This window comes from Mandrillus leucophaeus, unplaced genomic scaffold, assembly GCF_000951045.1.
Source record: "Mandrillus leucophaeus isolate KB7577 unplaced genomic scaffold, Mleu.le_1.0 Scaffold837, whole genome shotgun sequence".
NCBI classification, from domain to species: Eukaryota; Metazoa; Chordata; class Mammalia; order Primates; family Cercopithecidae; genus Mandrillus; species Mandrillus leucophaeus.
Genome location: NW_012109108.1, coordinates 779,001 through 784,971, shown reverse-complemented (window position 1 = coordinate 784,971; position 5,971 = coordinate 779,001).

Genomic DNA, 5,971 nt, shown 5'->3' with positions numbered 1-5,971 from the left:
CTCCCTCTCTCCCTCCCTCCCTCTCTCCCTCCCTCTCTCACACATTTATTGAATACCTGCTGGGTGTAAGACATAGTGCAAGTTGCTGAACTTATAGCATATCTAAGTGCTTAGTGTTTTAAAAATCCTTTGTGAGGTGAGATAGGAATAAAGAAGCTGCACTTCCAGAGTCGATCTTAGTTTTGAATGACTGTACTTAATTTCATTTACTTTGTTGGAGTTTCACTGCCTTTAAAAAATTCTGATGACCTAATTAAGTGTAACACAATACATTCCTGGTTTGCTAGTCTTAGCCCTTAATATGTTGCTGAATGATTACATGCCCCAACATCAGTGAAGATGGTTCTATTCCTAATTAATAAAGAAATTTCCACTTCTTTCTTTGATGATAATTCAGTTTGTCGAAAGCTGAATGTCTCTTCTTTCTTGTTTTGATGCCAACATATTCATCAGCCGAATGTTTGAAGTCAAAGTGTGATCTACATTGTAATGGATCATTGGCTCTGAGGGACTTAGGATGAACACTGGCAAAACTAAAAGACGATTTCTGAGTTGGTTGTGACCAGAAAGAATCTGAAGAACACAAACAAATGGAGGCACATGTCTGTTAAGAAACAGGAACAGTCACTCAAATTAATCTTTAATTAACTTATGGCTTTAAAAGATCCTGACTCAATACTTACTAGAACAATACATAAAAGAGCTAATGTCTCTGGTCACAGGAAATTAAAAAAGTGACAGTAGAGAAAAATTATTGTTAGTGCAGAGATTTACATGACAGATGGAAAATATTTTCTTAATAGAGGTAGATTTGCAGAATTAAATTCAGTCATGCAGCAACATGTTTGAAGTCTGATTTCCTGTTGTATTACACTCATTTCCACTGAAATATAGCAAGCATCATAGTTTCTTTGGACCTATGAAAAGTATGTGTTTCTTCTTAATTATTCAGAAGGAGATGATATTGTTTCTGGGGTAATGCCACCTGAAATATTTATCATGCTTTGGAACTTACAGATTATGTTAAAAATTTCTGTGGAAATATTGTATAGGATATCAATAATGCCATTTAGCTCGGAGAGAAAATGTGTTCTCTTGGATTGAAGTCTAGCATGGTGAAATGTAATTAACAATAAAACTTGTAGACTGAAGAAAAGTTAATATCTCTGACTTGTGCAGCATGGATGCTGCAAGAAACCCACATCACCTAGGTCTGTAAACTTTCTGGAAGTTGACAACAAGTTTGCCCTGAGCTTCCAAGTAGCCAAAGTTGAAAAAAAGAAGAAACCAGGTAAAACATTTACAATGTCCATAAAATATAATCATGGTAATTTCTTGAGAAAAGTAGCTTTCCTTTCCACTGAGAGTCATGGGAAAATTTCCCAATATTTTTAAGCAGGAGGTGTATTTTTCTACAGTAAATGCCAAATTGGTCTTTGTAGTATAACCTGGATGTCCCCAGACTGTGAATGTAAACAAAGATACAATTGCCCTTTAATCAGAATTTTGCTAGATTGATAACCTCAACCATGTAATCACATAAATTCAGTTCCCCTTTCAAAATCTTTTTGGGGAATATTCCTGGATTCATCTTAATTCTAAAAATATATTTTCTTTGCTGTAATATTATTTTTACAAAAGCAAATCTAGTCATACACATGTTTTCTCTGTAAATGACATCAAGTATTTGAAAAATTTTAAACTATTAGTGTAATACATTTATTGTATGGTAAATCATGCTATATTTATTTTCTCATTGAATATTCAAAATAACTGCAAGACATAGGAAGATGTTAATGTCTTATTTATTTATTTATTTATTTATTTATTTTTGGAAAGAAGTCATTCTGTCACCCAGGCTGGAGTGCAGTGGCGTGATCTCGGCTCACTGCAACCTCTGGTTCCAAAGTTCAAGCTATTCTCCTGCCTCAGCCTCCTGAGCAGCTGGGATTATAGTCACGAGTCACCATGCCTAGCCTATTTTTGTATTTTTTTTTTTTTTAGCAGAGATGGGGTTTCACCATGTTGGCCAGGCTCGAACTCCTGACCTCTAGTGATCCACCCACCTCAGCCTCCCAAAGTGCTGAGATTACAGGCATGAGCCACTGTGCTTGGCCAATGTCTTAGTGTTTTAAATGAAGAAAGAGCATCAGAGAGGGGCCTAATTGGTACTAAGATCATGTTGGGCTTGTTTAATAAAGTTACTCCTAAAATTTATGTATAGTCTATGGGTAAGAATTTGTTAATTAAAAATGATGAGGGACTGTAAAAGTAAAATCTATTAAGGATTAAAATGTTTAAAAAATGAAAGATGCACATATTCTAACCTAAAAGTTAGTATAAATACCTTAAATTACAGCTTTATATTTTGGAGGAAAACTGTGTATTGTTCTCTGAAATGGAAATGAAAAGAGCTCAGTTCCAGAACTGACTTTGGCAAAATGAATGACTTATTTTACAATGAACTGTGATTTCAGGTGTTTTAAACCTTTGATATTTGACAAACATTCCAAAATCAAATTATAAATTATGTCTGTTTCTGACCTAATTAATCCTTTAAGATATCAGGTTCCCTAAAGTCCAAAAATGACATAATTTGGTTTATTTGGTATAAAAATTATACAAGAAACATTGTCAAATATGAAATGGTATTTGAAGTCAAAGTGTGATCTACATTGTGTTGAATTGCTGGCTCCATTAAACATGTAGCTATTCTGATACACTGCGTTCTGATACACTAAGTCATGTCAGAATTATACATTTTCCATGCATTCCAAAATTATGGGAAACTTATAATTCTGATATGACTTAGTGTACATTATCAGTAATAATTATAAATATTATGTTAAATTATTGTGTGCCACAGAGGTAACAAATTTCCTTGTCAATAGTGTCTTTGACTATAGCTGCCCTAAAGCTTTTCGTCATCCATGAACAATTGTCTTGTTCTGGTCCTCTTTCGAAGGTGGTTTTACAATCAGCTATACAACTCTAACAGGTACTCTTGAATACAAGTTTCTGATAACTTTAGAAATTGTGACATCAGAATAGAAGAAAAACTTTCAGGATGCATGGAGAACCGAAATGTTCATGAATATCAAGCAAAATAGGAATAAAGTGCATGGACAGAACTAATAGAAGACTGAAATAGTCTTTTTGACTTTTTGCTTAAAACATTGCTGCTCCTTTGTTTTTGCCAGAGTCAAGGAAACTTTTCTTTTGAGCTATTGACTGCTTTTTAAAAATTTAGTATACTCCTATAAACATAATTTAGAACATAGTTGTTTCTCTCTACCTGATTTCTCCAGAATTTGGAAACTATCGGTGAGTATTCTTAACTTATGGCAATACAGTTATTTACATAAGTGCAACAAGAATCTCTTTTCATTTATAACAGGACACAGTTGGAGAAACTGGTTGTTTTACCAAGGCTTTGAATGGAATAGTGTGCTGCCCTTTAAGGAATCAAACTTGACTTACGGAGCCAATAAAAGCTCTTTGGGAAAACTGGCCTCATACCTTGTCTACACAGTTCCTATACATGGTTCGTGACCTATGTTAAGTAAAGAATGCCACTTTCTGACAGGCACAGGAGCCCCAAGTTTGTCATGGAACCTTAAGAGAAGAGGAATTCACCCAACTTGTAGGTATTCTATTGTGTAAATCCATGACTGGGCTTGGCTTTATAAAAGTCTTATCTGAGATTCCTTCTATGGAACAAAGTTCCATCAAAGTGAATTTAAAAGCCTATGTAAAAATAATTGTTCTTGCTGTACTGTATACAAATAATTAGGCCAATTATAATAAAGCAAACCTGTTCTACCATGATTTGTCTTTAGTAAAAATGGGAAACTGGAGGAAGAAAAATTGTTTCAAAAACTGTAGTACACCTGTTGTTAGATTCCATTCTTGCCTAATGTTTTTCAATTTTTATTATTTTCTACAGTTTGGACAAAATTCTAATTTTTCTTGGCTACAAGTCTTCAAAACAATGCTTTCATTCTTTTCCTTCTTTTTTTCTCCCATTTTTCCTAATTTGGAGTCACTGAAAACTAAGCTGTGCTTTTGTAAAACTCTGTGAACTGAAGCTAGACAACTTAAACTTCAGAAGAAAATAACAGCAACCTATTTATATACATAAGCAACTTTTATACCTACCTATTGATGTATGAACTTCAGAGCAATGTAGCCGATATCAATTTTCCAACATTGTTCTTTGTTTGTTTTTGTTTTCCTTCCTTCCTCACCCTATTTTCTCTTCATAGGACATTAGACTTCACAAGCTGCTATATATGAACTTTCCTAAGAACTTGGGACCTTCCTTCTAGGAATAAACCATCCTAGCCATGATAGATCAGATGAATCCTGAGACCAGAGACTAATTTTCTCCTGAAATTATTTCTCCAAAATATTTTTAAAAAGAAAAGGGGAAAATGTGAAAGAAAAATAAATATTGGGGCCCCCAAATCACTATGCTAAAGGGAAAAGTCAAGGTGGCCTCCCATTCTATCCAAAGTCACCCCTCTGCTCACTGAGATAAATGCATATCTGGTTGCTTCATTTGGAGAGGCTAATCAGAAACTCAAAAGAATGGAACCATTTGTCTCTTATCTCCCTCTGGCCTGTCCTGCCTTTGACTCAAGTTCTCCCACTTTTCCAGACTGAGCCCATGTATACCTTACACATATTGATTGATATCTCATGTCTCCCCAAGATGTATAAGACCGAGTTATAACCTTACCACATTGAGCATATGTTGTCAGGACCTCCTGAGGCTGTGTCATGGGTACACATCCCCAACCTTGGCAAAATAAACTTTCTAAGTTAACTGAGTCTTGTCTCAGACATTTGGGATTCACACCCCCGTAACTGCCATTAACCACCCCCAAAAGTATATTTCCTAACTAGTTAATTATGCGCCAAGTTTCTCTCATGATGCAGAGTAATTTGTGATGCCCACAAAAGTCAAAACCATCAGCGAACACAATGCAAAACAGAACAGAGCCTTCGATTTTGAGAGGGATCTATTCTCTTTGAATTTCTTGGCTTCTATGAGGAAAGCAGAGGTCTTTCCTAGAATGGGGTCTGTGGTATCTTCTCTGCTATTCCCCAGGAGTCCCAGGCTATTAGAATTTATGTTAGGTTCTCACATGTGGGCATTATGAGTGGCAAGAAGACAAAATGGAGAAGAACAATTCAGTCTACTGAGAAGACAAATACTTTTTTTCAGAAAAAGCTCAAGAAGAGAAAAAAGATAAAGCCCTCTGAAATACATATAGTTTAGATCTACCCATTTTTAATTAAGTTGATTTTAACCATAGAGCTCTTTTTTCTAAAAAAAAAGAAAATCCTTTTACTTTGGGAGGCCGAGGCGGGTGGATCACAAGGTCAGCAGATTGAGACCATCCTGGCTAACACGGTGAAACCCCGTCTCTACTAAAAATACAAAACAATTAGCCAGATGTGGTGGTGGGCACCTGTAGTTCCAGCTACTTGGGAGGCTGAGGCAGGAGAATGGCATAAACCCGGAAGGTGGAGCTTGCAGTGAGCCAAGATTGTGCCACAGCATTCCATCCTGGGCTACAGAGCTAGACTCCATCTTAAAACAAACAAACAAACAAACAAAAATCCTTTTAAACTTCATTACCAGACTCTAGCCAGGATAACCAGTATTTCTGGCTTTTGAATTCTACCACAGGTAACTTCCCACATAAAATTAATATGTTTAAACTAAGATTATAACTTAACCATGGATGCATACTGGGTGTCAAAGAGACGGCAAGCAGTTTCTTTTTTCTTTTAAAATAAGATTTCAAATCTCCCCAAGGGTAGTTTAGAGAAAGGAAAATTCAAGACAGGAAACCAGAAGCTATCCATGGGGGGAAAATCCTTAATAAATGACAGAGTTATGCAAATAATGAACCAGAAAGGAATCATTCCAGAAGTCAAGAATTGAACCTGGGCCACCATT